This window comes from Taeniopygia guttata, chromosome 2 (assembly GCF_048771995.1).
Source record: "Taeniopygia guttata chromosome 2, bTaeGut7.mat, whole genome shotgun sequence".
Classification (NCBI taxonomy): Eukaryota; Metazoa; Chordata; class Aves; order Passeriformes; family Estrildidae; genus Taeniopygia; species Taeniopygia guttata.
Window position 1 is genome coordinate 74,979,951 of NC_133026.1, and position 14,249 is coordinate 74,994,199.

Below are 14,249 nucleotides of genomic sequence, written 5' to 3' on the forward strand. Positions count from 1 at the left end.
TAATGGCAATAGAAACTCCTCAGACAAAGTTCTGCATTACTGAGGTTAATGGAAATTTTGTCACTGTATTCAACTGGACCAGGACTGCACTGCCAGAATTAAAGCAAAAAATAAGAGGTTTTGCTCCAATCACAATTGTCACAGTGAATATCCTTGTTGTGTATTTGGTATCAGAACATTGACGAAACCATTCTTTAAATTTAAAATTGTCAATGACTGCTAAAATTTTGCTCAAAAAAATATTTTAGAAATTCAGGGATATTTCTTTTATGGAAAGTATGCAACTGAGTTAGAAAAAACAAGGATGCTGGGCAGTCTGTTTTACTGCAGAATTTAAATTACTTTTTCAGGAAAGAACTCCAAGAACAGAAACAGTCTGTACTGCCCTTTTTATAAATGGTCAAGCATTGTTTAGCTCCTACACAAATAAATGCAAAAAGAAAATGCAGTGAATGTGGCAGCAAACCTGACTTGTTTTTCACTCCTCCATAAAGCAGAACTGGATTCCTGAGAAAAAACTCCAGAGTACAAAAACAAATCTAGTAATTTCAGATCAGACCTGGAAATACTACCTCATGGCTCTCAAAGGGCAACACAGTTTCTTCCATCTGACCACAATTCAGCCGTCTATGGGATTTTTAGGGGGTAAGCCTTTTAAATCTGCAAATATATCTCCAATTAGTTCTTCTGCTGATTATTTCTCTAATGGAAAAATGTGACCACTGCTGAAGTAAGCTTTAAAGCCAATGTTAATAGTATAATTTCAGTACTGCTCAGGATCCAGAGGCAGTTATTGATTTGAGTGTTATCACCATCTGAGCAATTCTGTTAACCTTCACCCAGATTTCTGCATAAAGTAATACCAATGCAGTAGAGGGTACAATAAGAGAAGTTAAATTTGTAGAACACTGTTCTAGGCATAGTCAGAAAAAATTCTCAGGGCTTAAAAAATTTCAGCAAGAAAAGTGTATTTTAGCATCATATGCACTTTTTTCCTGCAAAGATTAGTTTAACAAGATGTTCAGTTTCATCAGTGATGAACAAATCTCACATCTAAATCTAATACTCCAGTCTCACACTCAAGTCTGAAGGAAAGTGAATGACAAGAGCCCAATAGTTAATCTGCAAACCTTTAACCAAAAAGAAACTCCTGTCCACTTTGAAGTATGTAGTTAGCAAACTGCAGGATACTTTCCAAACTTAAGCAAATTAAAAACTTAAATGTGCTGTAGAAAGGTTGAGAAAGTGGCAGTTCCTTACTTATTACTGTGTGAAAAATCCAACCATTTTATACCCTGCTGTCATGTTAATCCTGGAGAGAAAGTTGTACATATATTACAAATTGCAACTGTAGTCTAACATATATTTATATAGATAGATTTTTCTTTATTTTCATGTTGTAGCACTGTTGTGAGCTAACCCAAACAGGTTGGTGAGCTCCACTCTGCACCTCACTCACTCTCCCCGAGGCTGGATCAGGAAGAGAATGGGAAGGATAACAGTGAGAAGCTTGTAAATTTGAGATTAAAACAATTTTATTGCAAAAGCTGCACACAGAAGCAAAGCAACATAAGGAATTAATCTACTAATTCCTGATGGATGGCAGGTATTTGGAGATCTCCATGAAAACAGGGGTCCATGACAAGTAATGTTACTTGGGAAGACACATGTTGTAATTCTATGACTGTGCCCTACTACTCCTTTCCACCAGATTTTATTTCTGAGCATGATGCCACATGATGTGAAATACCCCTTTGTTCAGTTGAGATCAGCGTCCTGTTCATGTCTTTTCACAGCTTCTTGTGCACCTCCTGCTACTTTTCATAGAATTTGCATTCCAATGTTAACAATAGTGTTTCAGCCACAAATCCAAAACATGGCACAATTGCAGCTACTGTGAAGTAAATTGAAGTAAATTAACTCTGTTCCAGGAAGCCCAGCACAAGCCCCTAGGCTGTTACAGGGAATTTTAAAATTTCCACCAAATAGTTACAGAGTAGTTAAAAAGACACTCAGTATTAACTGAGGAATCATGTAAAAGGTTAAAAGATAGATTCTGGCAGTTTAATTGGTTAGCAATTCAATTTGCTTTCACTGGAGCCATTAGCATCTAGGATACTTCAGGGAACTGTCAGTCTATCCTACTCCTACTTCTATGGTATAGCCTCTGGACTGCTGAGGGGTGGAGATCAACAGCAAACCAGCTCAGTTCTTTAGTCGAACTACTTACAAAGTCACACTGCTGCCTCCCTGGCTGCATGCAATTATTTGGTTCTTAATTCTCTACTGGAATTTGTAGTCACCATAATAATGTGACTATGAAAGGAAGGGGGGATGATTTGTTTGTTACACCTGTAGGAAGAACAGATACTGTTAACAGTCCCCTTCTGGTGTCCGCAAATGGCAACCTAAAACTCATTCTTTCTTTACACTATGTTTTTGCTGCTCAAAACAAAAGAACAAACGAAATCTGGCTGCACACTGAAGTGGACACTTAGGGGAAGAAGAACACACTTCTAGGATTATTTCACTTAGAGGAATATAATTATTGCTTTCTTACATTTGATGCAATGCAGTTGGAAGGCAGCAATTCATTTACAAGGTGAAATGCGTATAACGTATATTCTGGTCAGCAGTAGGAACAAGTTCTTTGTAGAATAAACTAATTTGTGAGAAATAAAAATGCAGCATGAAGGATGGGATGACAGCAGCGACTTTGAAAGACAGGCACAAAGAGCCAGGGCTGTAAACAACCCTCCTATGACAAATTACCAGTGGCTAAGGGCATGAATCCTTGAGAGCTGGAGATTGTTTGGGATGTAAAAATGGAATGAAGTGATAATCAAGGAAGGAAAACAGTATTCATTCATTCATTCATTCATTCATTCATTCATTCATTCATTCATACATAAGAATTGAATCAGCTCAACTAAAAAGGGGGGTCTTATTACCTGACCCAAGGTTTAAACCACTGTGATCCAAGATTTAAACCACTGGAGTGGTTTGCAGTGCCAGTGGGCCTCCCCCTTGCACGCCTAGGCAGCAGAGACACCAACGGCTGGGCAGAGATTGCTGCTCCTTCATGCTGCACTACTGGTGCCTATATCCATCCCACAGCTTCCCCAAAGTAGGAAAAGCAATGACATCCATTAGGAAAAAAAGCATAGGACTGAGTGGAATTATCTATCCTTCAATGGCTTGAACATTGCATTTTAACTTAGTCTGGGTCTGGAATGCAGCAAAGTGGCAATACTTTTGTACTTCATAAGAGAGCGGGTGACCTTAAAGGTCACTCCTCTTGTACTTATTAGCTAGCAATCCCTCTAAAAAAGATGTTTGAGGGACAGAACTTCTCCCTACAAGCCATTGAGACAAACATCAACATCCAGATAGAAAATTTCACACATTGATAAGATTTCAAAATATAAATATTACTGTGCAAATAACTGCTTTTGGCTTAATTTGCTGCAAGAGGTAGTCTAGTACTATACAGATATTACTTCATCCTGTGATACTTAGCACCAGGTCATTATTAAGTGAAGGGAGAAAAGTGGATTTCTTCAACCCTACTGCCTATGACAAGGTGTCGTGGTTTGACATGGAAAAGAATTTTCTCAGAAGGAAGAGGGTCAAACCAATCAGTGGTTGGGGTTGGATATTGACACTTGGGCTGACCAATTGAAGGCTGGACACGCTTCTGAGAACACAGAGGGGTTTAAAGCAGAACTCGAGAGGACTTTTCTCTCTTTGGTTCCGGTCATCAGAGGGTGCAGATTCTCCAATGCCCAGCCTGCGGTTGGGTGGGGGAGGAAAAACTGAGGTAGGCCGAAGGGTGGAGGGTCTGGAACCGGCTCCGTCTCCCTGCGGATGAAGGGTGGAGAAAACCTGGGATGTTTGTGTTTTCCCCCACCAGAGTCTCCCTGGAGAGAGAGAGAGAGAGAGAAAGAGACAGTGACGGTGCCAGCAGTAGACCACGGGGAAGAAGAAGAGCGGGGGGTGGGGGGGGTGGGGCGCGAGGTGCCCAGCATGGGAGCTGGAGGTCTGGGCAAAGATCCTGGCTGCTGGCCATCCGGGGAATTTGAGACTTTTAACCCCTTCTCGGATGATGAAAGCTTTGTGAAATATTACTCCTCCTTGATTTGAAAGCAAAGAAAAGAGAGAGCCTGGGACCTGAGATGTTAGAAGGAGAAATTCTAGGTGGGGGGAGATGATGGAGTGGCTTTTGGCTGGTCTTTTTCTTGTTAACCATAGAATGACACAATATCTCCTCCAAGAGAGAGACTGTATTTCAGGAGGATGCACGGTCAGCCAAGAGACCTGCTTCAGCAGCTAAGAAAAAGACAGGAGTGGAGTGAACAGAGAAAACTTGAGGAGGGTTGTGGTGCTCTCCCCCTGTCTTCAGGGAAGAAGAAGAGAAGAAGATCTGTGTTCTTGAACCCGTGACCCCAGGGGGAAATGGGGGAGACTGTGGTCCCAAAAATAAAAAACTATAAACTGTTGTTTTTTTCCCTATTGGCAAAGCATCCTTGAAAAGGAAAATCCTAAGAGCAGTCACATGCGCTGTGGTGAGAGCACTGTGCATGGAAAGCAGAGGGTCACCGTGGCAGATTTACTCCGGGCAGTGCCATGTGTGACATGGAAACACAAGAAGTGGCATCTGTGTTTCTTGGGGGGGTCTGTGGCACCAGAGAGACTCCTCTCTCCCTCGATGGACTGAGTATTGATTATCTGAAGAGTGGGAATCTGACTGGGGGGTCCAAGTTGTGTCTCACTGTGGTTTGTTGGAATTGTGGGGAGGGGCAGGAGGAATGTTTTGGAAGGTTTTCATTTTGGTTTTAGTGTGTGTTTTTCTTTCTTTTTCCTTTTATAGTAGTAGTAGTTTAATAACGTTTTTCCTTTGTTATTAAGCTTGGGCCTGCTCTGCTCTGTTCCTGATCGTATCTCACAGCATTAATCTGGGGGGTTGCATTTTCATGGGGGCACTGGCATTGTGCCAGTGTCAAACCATAACACATCTGTAACCATCTAACATCTAATTAAACAGATATAAGTCTGTCAGTTATGTGTGATGCTAATTTATTAGAAGATTAATAGAAGCAGCTCTAGAGAGCTGTGGCCTGATATATCACTGATTTGACTAAAAATCTACACTAAATGCCTTTTTCACTGGAATTAAAGACACACATTGCAGTTAAAAAAAAAATATAACAGAAATAAAAGAATGAGATTATGATGGAAAGTGGCTGTTACCCACTTGAAAAGCAGAGGCTAAAGAGAAAAACACAATCACAAAAAAGACATGTAAGAAAAAGTAAAACACATTTCTCTCCTCACCTTTATGGATTTTAACCTGTACTTTCAGTATTTTTACAAGAAAATAATATGCAATTTCTGTAATGATCTTGGACATGAAAGTGCTCAACAGCAGAAACTTTTTAATCAACTAGATGTCTTTATTGAAATAAAACACTGAAAATACTAAAGCCAGTCCAGTTGTCATTATACCACTCCATATACAACCTAAAATTCTGATTTTAATCAGCATATGATTGTACAAACTCCAAATAGTAGAGGTAAAATTTACATGTCAATTGATATCCTCCAAAATAAAGTCCTGTGAGATGTAAAGTGTTCATGTCAATATTTCTATGTATTTTTGCATGCTTTGAGAAATGTGAAATTTCTATTGCAACATGGAATTTATGGTTGCTAGGCAGTAGGACCATAAGGGTTAATGCAGTAACACTAATGATTGTTAAAACTGCTAAAAGTTTCTGAAAAAAGGATAGTTGTGTGATATTCAGATTTATTATTATACTGGCACTTAGTGTCATAAGTATTTACAAACATTTTTAACAAAAGAAAGTAATCACAGCCACTTAATCAATGTTTTATATTCACAGCAAAAAGTCTGCATAAAGTTCATATCACTGGCAATTTGACTATGTTTTAGCCCTGCTCATTAAAGCACTTTTTTTAACCCTGCTGATTAAAGAAAATTTTGCTGGCTCACCAGCAAAACTGCAAAACTGTTTGCTGATGCATCCCCTAAAGCCTAAAGGGAGCACTGGTGACACTTTAGGCATAATGCTTTAACTGCTACCCATGAACATGATAGGAATTCCTTGCACAAATTATGATTATTTATACACAATAAGAACTGAATCTACAACACTTAGGCATTCCATATAGAGACTCCAGATCCAGATTTCTTACTTTAAACAGCACAAACAAAGTTCTGTAGATAGTGCAGGAACATAAGTGAACAAAATACATGTAAGAGATACATTGTCCTCTAGGAAGTATGATTTGGTTTTGCATCTGTGCCATAGAAAGAGCTTTTTTTTCTATGTCATTTTTGCCTTTTTCCCAACATGGAAATGAAACTCGAGATAATTTTTGTAAGGAGGTAATATAAAAGAGTGTGGGAGGGAGTCCCGGGGTTAGTCCACCTGCGATGCCCTGGGAGACCACTTCTGTATAATTTTACCGCCTCCCCCAATGCCAGTCATCTATCCCTGTTCATGTCCATCATCATTTGAGCTATGCCTTTGTTCTGGAATGCTCCTTGTTCTTTATGCTTTCATTGGTTCCCTATTGTTAGCCACCCCTTCCCCCCTGTCCCCATCGGTCCTCACCCTGTTGGTCATCCCTACTCCTCCCCTGTATCGGTCCATTATTGGCCGGTTTGTACCCCGACCCTTCGATCCCGTTTCTGATATATACCTTACTCCGTCCTCGGGACCATGCACTCAGAGCCTGCTCCCCTTCCTCAGAGGGTGTCTCCCTGCAACCCTGACTTCACTTTTCCCTCAATAAAACACTCTGGGAAACACAGCAGCCTGAGCGTCATCCCGCCTTCAGTTTTAGCTATTTGGCACCGGCAGACCGTACCCTCCATGACATTCCCAGCGGGACACAGGTCCCAGCTGTCACACTGTTGGTTGTCTCAATTAATTTTGGGTTTTATGTCATGAAAAGGTCAATCAATCTGATTTCTTTTACTGTTGAATTCAAGAAAACTTTTGTTACTTCATTTTTTTGGTATATATAAAAATATTAGAGCATTTATTCTGGAGTGATACTCTGAAGTAAAGGTTAAATTGTCAGTGCTGCCAATACAAGAAAGACTTTATAAACAATGTTTAAGTTAAAATATTTTAGAGTCTTAATCTGTTCATTCACATTGCTTTTTAATATGTTCATGTAACTTATTTTTTGCATATTTTTATTTCTATCCTAAAAAAGTATTTTTATTTGAAACAAAACTTTGCATCTTACAACTTGAGAAATTTTGAGGCTAATAACAGCCCGTTACTGATTTTTACAGAGACATTAGTGATTGATGTTGACAGAGTTAAAAATAAAATATAAGTAATTTTCTGTACATACACTAGTCTCTGTAATATAGGAAATATATCATACATTTTGACAGAAAGTAGTAAAGTTCATATAAACTATGCTGTTTGTTAAGGGTTTTCTGCTAGTTTGGGATGAGTATTAGGGTTTTCCTCAGAAAATGTGCTGAGAAATTTCTAGCTTAAACATTAGGCAAGATTTTTAAGATTTTGTTCATTGTTTCTTTAGGAACAGAAAAAATAATGGCGAAGGATTTAACGTCTCACTTCCTTACCAAGTTATATTTTCTGCAATAAAAAGTAGCTACTTTTTCTGCAATCTGGTATACAGAAGGAATTATATATAGTGGCAAACAAATCCATTCTTTATATTTTCAAAATGGTTTCTGTTTTTTATCCACTAGTTTTTTTTCATTTCACTACTTTAAGAGAGTCTTGGGAAGCACTTCCATCATTTTCTGTAAGCAACATTGTTCTTTTAATTATGTGTGTATGTGTGTGCCCACATACATGCACAGGAGAAACTAGTTAGTGCGCTGACCTTGGATTTGCTAATCCTTCAACAGACCTTTTCAATTGCATGGCCTATGCTTGCTTATAGCTTTATTCTCTAAAGGTGTGTGTTTGGCCTTTTTTTTTCTTCTTCTTCTTTCTAATTTTGTAGTGCTCATTAAATCAAGGTTCTGTTAATTGTTTATCAGCAGCTCTCCAGGCTGGCAGTTTTCCAGGTCAGCCACTTTAGCAAAACTGTGTGACCATTAAGTCTTTGTACTTTGCTGCTGAAACCTTATGGACCAGAAATAATAAGTGTCCATTAATCACCTAAACTTGTGAATTAGTGCCTCCTTCCCCTGTGCTAACCTTTCTTAACTGGAGAAATGTAAAGGTGACCAATAATATTGTCATTGACACTTGCAATTCATGTGAAGTGTGGTGAGTTGATCCTGTAAGCTGTTCTGTCTTAAATTCTTGATTAATTTAGCAGATCTTAATCTTTCACTATTGGGTCCTTCTTATCCTACCTTAATTATTTAAGCAATGCAAACTTCCATCATCAGGGCCCATGCTTCTGTGACTGATACAGGCATGAACTGGATCTGTAATTCTCTTGAAAGTTTCCTGAAACTTAAATTATATTCTGTTCTTGGAGACAGAACTCAGTTTTTTCCCATGCTTTTGTTGCCATTAAGAGAAACCCAGGAATAAAAACCCCCTCTATTCTCTTCCTGTAAAATAATTATATTTGGCACATTTTTATTCAGGTTTTCAAGGTAAGATTTAGCAAATCAGGGTGTTCTCCATTAACTGGAAAAACTGTTGTGGTGGGAAAATCTTACTGCTAGACTTTAGATGATGTTTTGTGGATCTCAAGTACAGCCTGTGCTTGTGTGTGATGATGTAGGGTGGCTATCTGTGCTATGTTGAAAAACAGCAAGAGACAGCAGCATATGATTGGTAGCAATTTGACTAGGATGTCCTTGCAGAGAATAAATGTCACCATCTAACACAATAAATTTCTTCTGCTCCTTTTACAAGCACAATATCTGATGTAGATAGATCTGTTTTAGAGACAACTTAAGAGATGAATTAATGTTCACCCTCATATCCTGGTATTGCTCACGCATCTTGTTTAAGAGGGCATAAGCATCCTTTTGCCGTTTGGGCCTTTTCCTTCCCAAGAGACAAATCCTAGACCATTCTCATTTAGAATAACTTGGAGTGGAACAGTCTTTTGAGGTGCTTTTCATGAAGAAAACTCAAAGTTTATGGTCTTTCATTCTACAACACACAAGGTTAATGTCTTCTATTCATGTTTAATCTTGGTAGTATACCAGGCATTTTGTATCAGATGTATAGTTTTTGAAGGAAAAAAGAAATATAAAATGTGTTTAAATTAATAGTGGCTGTAGCACACCATGCACAAATAAAACTATAAGAAATACTATAACATCATTTGTGTACCAAAAGGGTAAGACATGCACAAAGCACTTCTTACAAGATTTGGTGATCTAGGAGGCAGAAGTGCATAATTTAAACTTCCATCATATGCATTTAGATTTTACTAAATTCTGTGCTGTATGATAACTTGCTACAGTTAATTCTAATACTAATAAATACCAATACTAATACATACAAATACTAAAACATACCAATACCAATATTAATACTAGTATTAGTACTATAATGATAAAAATACTCCCCGCCCCCCCCCCCCCCAAAAAAAGTGAAAAGCAGGTGAAACACACCTCTATTTTCCTTAAATTCTGTAATTGCTAATTATTTGTATAGTTTGAGTCTTGGTATACACAAAACCCCTTGGCAAACTACATTTCCTTTATTCTTCCTTATCTCAAATTGAGCTTCTGATACAATGCATAGCGAGCATATGTTATTGACAACTTGTAAGCCAGGGGCCTGACACTTTAGGCATACCCATAAAAAACTTCTAATGCATTCAAATGGCACTGTTTAAATCATGTTTTTCTGTTTCCCATGTTTTAGTTATTTCCAGCAGAACTAGATGATGTTAAGGAGAGAAATAATTATGAACCCAATCTCATGGAGCACTCAGTGTACTTAATTTACGCTGACTTCAGGCCATATTTCCTGGAAAAAAAGCCAAAGAAAGAAATTCTAATGAGATCTGAATACACTAATTAAACATCCCAAGCCAAAGGGTTGATATTTATAAACAACTGTTGTATTTGACGCTATTCTATTTTATTATTGTATTTCAAAGTATGTCTTTATATTCCTGTGTGGCTTTCAAGTCACCTTTTAGTTTAGTGCTCTCAATAATGCTTTTTGAGGGGAAAATTCTTGGGCTATTTTTGCCCTTTTTCATGGGTAATGATACAATTTACCTGTGCTGAAACAACCTTCAAACTTTTAAAGATTTTTTTTTTTTTTCTTATCAGGTCTAGTAATTCACTTCTATGGAACCTTGATCTATGTGCTTGATATTTTCAATAAAATGGCAAGTCCATGTGGAAACAGATGCAGTGAAACATCCAGTCATGAACTTGACCTTTTTTTTATTCTTCTGGTTTGATAACATTTTTACAATACATGAAATCATTTTTAACTTAGCCAAAGTGACATTTTTACTTTTTCCATGTACAAACAAAAGTAGAAATGTAATTTCATTGTGCCTTCCTTTTCCCACTGAACTGGCTAGACCTTTTCAAATACCTTTTTGGATTAGCAAAAGAAAACAAACATTGTTTTTTTTCATTGCTATGCTGTATTTCTGCATTCTTACATAGATGTTAGTGGTTTTATAAGTTAAGAAAGTACATAAAAATGTGACTATAACCAGCTAGCTCTTTTTCCCAACACAATTGTGACAATGAACAAAGTAATACCTTTTTGTATTATGGAATATTTATAAAGCATATTTTGGGGCATATTGAACATACTTTTGACAGAAAAATACAGAAAAGGATGATATTATACCAGCCTTCTGCAACTAAATGTATTTGGTTTGTTTTAAATTTTTGAGTTGCTCCTCTGGGAACACCTTCAAACACATTTTGCAAAGTCACGAAACATCTGAGGTATGCAGGGATCTCTGCAGGACATCTTATCTAATTCTTGCCCCTGCTCCAAGCCAGGGTCAGCTAGAGTCAGTTGTTCAGAACTTTGCCTACTCAGGTTTTTAATATCTCTAAAAATGGTGATGCCACAAATTCTGTGGGTGACTTATTCCAGTATTGGATCGTCATCATGACAAAAGGTGTTTATTTTTATTCTTTTGTTTTCAGATTAAGTTCTCTGTTATTTCATTTTGTGTCTATTACATGTCCTTTCAGTGGATACCAATGAGACAAATCAGTCTCTCTCCATTCTGGAGTGTATAAATACACAAAGATCTTTCTTCAACCTTTTTTTCAGATGCTAAACAGTCCCAGATCTCTCAGACTCTCCATGTATGATAGAGGCTCCAAGACTTTAATCAACTTCATGGACTTAAGTCATGCTGATGTCATTTTGGGTTTTGCCTTTTTTTCTATTATATGATCCCTGTATTCTTTGCACATATATTTTTAGCTCTGTGGCCCATTGTATCAGTAGCTAGTTTTCCCTGCAATTTTCCATGGCCTTTCCCTAGGCAGAAAGACAAAACAAATTCCAAAGCTCTGAGGTCCCAGTGCTATCTTGGTTCTTCCTGGGAGCCAAGGTTGAGAACAACTTTTCAAGATACATTTCATAGACAAAGTACAGCTAGTGCTGATGGAGGGGCTCCAGAGAACAGGCTTGACCTGGGGGGAAATTGCATCACCACTTGTCCTCCTAATTGGTGCTTTTTATCAATTATGCTAATTTCATAAAACCGACAAAAATGTACTCACCCCTGTAGGGGTGGGTGCGGCGGTTACCTGCCATGGCCCCGGGCAGGTGGAAAGGTCTGGCTGGCACAACCCGTGTGAGGCCGCGTGGCCGCCACGTGAGTGGCACCTCAGGGGAGAATCGTCTGCCCCTGATGGTGCTGAGTGCTGCTCGTGGGTGCACAGCTTGGGTAACTCTACATGCTGAGAGGAGATGAAGAGATGAGAGAGGACACTTGTATGCCAGCCCAAAGAGTCCTTTATTTCACCAAGTGGGGCAAGAAATGTGTCCTCTGAGTGGGTGCAGCGACAAATGTCGAAGAAATCAATGATTACAGCAACTTAAATAGGGGATGGGCGGACAGGGGTGTAAAGCTGTCTTGCCCAATGGGGATAAACCAGAGAGGGACACAACAACCTATGATAATGTAGCAGGGGTAGGTACAAGGTCAGGGGACAAATAGAAAAGCTAAGCTGGGTGGTTACAGGATTCACAGCCAAAAAGGTATAAACAAACTTGGATTGATGGAACCAAATAAGTAGAAAACAGGGAGACATGAGAAGATTAACATATAACTGGGGAGCCAAGTGGTGGGAACTTTTGGGGTAAGGGGACACATAGGGGAGCATAAGGCTAACTAACATTGATGAAACCAACTGACTAAATCAACCCACCCTACAATAGGTGAGTTTTTATGGACATCTTTGCATAAGTGCCCCTGAGGGCCTTCATTAAAGATCCTCTTTTGTGACAGCAGGTGCCTGTGTCCTGCCAGGAATGTCATGGAGGGTATGGTCTGCCAGTGCCAGATAGCTAAAATGAGGCTTCCACTGAAGGCAGGATGACACTCAGGCTGCTGTGTTTTCCAGAGGGTTTTATTGAGGGAAAAGCAAAGTCGGAGGTGCAGGGAGACAACCTCTCAGGAAAGAAGCGGGCTCGGAACACTGGTCCCGAGGGCGGGGTAAGGTATATATCAGAAACGGGATCGAAGTGTCGGGGTACAAACCAGCCAATAATGGACCGATACAGGGGAGGAGTAGGGATAACCTACAGGGTGAGGACCGATGGGGACAGGGGGGAAGGGGTGGCTAACAATAGGGAACCAATGAAAGCATAAAAATCAAGGAACATTCCAGAACAAAAGGATAGCTCAAATGATGATGGACATGAACAGGGATAGATGACTGGCATTGGGGGAGGCAGTAAAATTATACAGAAGTGGTCTCCCAGGGCATTCTCAGGTGGACTAACCCCAGGACCCTCTCCCACACAACAGTATACCTCAGAATCAAGTGAAAAGAAAATTAGGAATTTTCTTGTTTCACATATAAAACTCTAAGCTTGTTTTAAATTTCAATTTTTCTGTGAGCTGCATCCTATGCAGAGTTAATAATGAACCTTAATATTTACTTGTAAATACATTTTTCCTAATAACAAGATATAAATACAAATTATATGGCCAAATTAAGTATCACTTATGTAATAGGAAATAAAAACCAACAAAGAAAACAAAACCCAAACAAATAAAATCAGGATAAATTAAATAAGTTTAGTGGATTCATTTGCACTGCTTTGAAGGAATAGTTCCTGTTCCAGGCTGGAAGCCAAACTTATCATCTGTTCACATCAGCACCTGAGCAGGAGAAAAGGTAGAACTGAATTTAATATGGTTATCATGAAATGCAGACATGAGCATGATCCCTATGGATGAACACCCTGCACTGGAGAACTTGACAACCTAGGCCTGGTCCAGCACAGCCACCTATATGGTAGCACTGCTTGTACCTCATATGGGAAAGGATTGTGTAAGACCTTACAAGTACTAGGCCCTTTATGGCTTGCTGTAAAGAGAGATGGGATTCCTAGGTGAGTCAGACTCAGCCTAGCTCAGGTCCTCAGCAGAATTAACTAAAAAGTAAAAAAAAACCAAACCAAAACAGACAAACAAACAATAAACTACAAAAAAACCCACAAAACCAAACCAAACAAACAAACAAACAAACAAAACCCCACCACCACCAATATATAAGCTACTAATCATTTCTTCATCTCTGAATTTGAACAAATATCTTTAGTGATAATAGCAAGTTTTCTGTATTTATAGAAAAACAGCACTCCATAAATATTCAATTTTACTGTTCAGCCTGTGTATCCTTAGTTTATATACAATACATGTAGAAGTCTAGTAATCACTAGAATATTTGACAGTCAAAAATGTTCAGAGAAACAATTATTTACATTAAAATGCAAGTAGCTAAATCCCTTTATACTTCATTCTTTACATCTTTCCAACATATGAATAAAAACCAAAAATAATTAGTTAATTCCAGTGCTATCTAAAGAATCAGATCATATTTACTAGCAATAAAAATATTTTTATTAACATTTCTCCATCAAAATTAACAGTAAGAGATTACCAGTCTCTTACAATACAGAGTAATTCAGTAAGAGACTGCCAGTTTTAATATTTCATAATTAAGATAAATTAAGCTTTTGCTGTATGGCATCCAAAGGGATTCCCTTTATAGTGAAGGAATATCAGATCCTCAGCAGGATGCTTCA

The 14,249-nt window shown here is 38.5% G+C and overlaps 1 long non-coding RNA gene across 1 annotated transcript in view; it reads left to right on the top strand.

Moving 5' to 3' along the window:
- The first annotated feature begins 441 nt into the window (after positions 1-441).
- Positions 442-14,249, top strand: part of LOC115493796 (uncharacterized) — a 65,177-nt gene continuing 51,369 nt past the window's right edge. Inside the window, exon 1 of the long non-coding RNA XR_003958751.4 lies at positions 442-645. This is a non-coding gene — a long non-coding RNA (uncharacterized lncRNA). The remainder of the gene's footprint in view (positions 646-14,249) is intronic.